This window comes from Bison bison, unplaced genomic scaffold (assembly GCF_000754665.1).
Source record: "Bison bison bison isolate TAMUID 2011002044 unplaced genomic scaffold, Bison_UMD1.0 scf7180017864165, whole genome shotgun sequence".
NCBI lineage: Eukaryota > Metazoa > Chordata > Mammalia > Artiodactyla > Bovidae > Bison > Bison bison.
The window spans coordinates 80,704-81,731 of record NW_011494737.1 but is presented as its reverse complement, the minus strand read 5'-3'; positions in this window follow the sequence as shown (position 1 = coordinate 81,731).

Genomic DNA, 1,028 nt, shown 5'->3' with positions numbered 1-1,028 from the left:
CTTGTCAAGGTTTCCTGGTTAGGGAAGTTTGTGTCGGTGTTCTGGTGGGTGGAGCTGTATTTCTTCTCTCTGGAGTGCAATGAAATGTCCAATAATGAGTTATGAGATGTCTATAGTTTTGGGGTGACTTTGGGCAGCCTGTATCTTGAAGCTCAGGGCTGTGTTCCTTTGTTGCTGGAGAATTTGCTTGGTATGTCTTGCCCTGGAACTTATTGGCCCTTGTGTGGTGCTTGGTTTCAGTGTCGGTATGGAGGCGTTTGATGAGCTCCTGTCAATTAATGTTCCTTGGAGTCAGGAGTTCCCTGGAGTCAGGGTTTGGACTTAAGTCTCCTGCTTCCGGTTATAGGTCTTATTTTTACAGTAGTTTCAAAACTTCTCCTTCTATACAGCACCATTGATAAAACATCTACATTAAAGATGAAAAGTTTCTCTACGGCGAGGGTCACTCAGAGAGGTTCACAGGGTTACATGGAGAAGAGAAGAGGGAGGAGGGAGGTGACCCAAATGAGATGAGGTGAATCAATAGTGGAGAGAGTGGGCTAGCCAGTAGTCACTTCCTTATGTGCACTCCACAACTGGACCACTCAGAGATGTTCACGGAGTTATACAGAGAAGAGAAGAAGGAGGAAGGTGACAGAGGTGGCCAGAAGGATAAAAGGGGGGAATGAAAAGGAGGGAGACAGATCCAAGCCAGTAATCAGTTCCCTAAGTGTTCTCCACCGTCTGGAACACACAGAAATTCACAGAGTTGGGTAGAGTAGAGAGGGGTTAGGGAGGAGACACAGGCGACCTGGTGGAGAAAAAGGAGAGTCCAAAGGGAGAGAGAGCAGTCAAGCCAGTAATCTCGCTCCCTAATGAAAAATGGGTCCTGAAGATTGGGTCCTTAAAGGTACAAAATTGGTAACAAATACATAAAAGCAAAAATTAAAAATCTAGAATAGAGTTTGGAGTTTCAAAAATACGATGTTAAAGAAAAGAAGAAGGAAAAGAAAGAGAGAAAAAACGAACAAACAAAAACAAACAAGGTC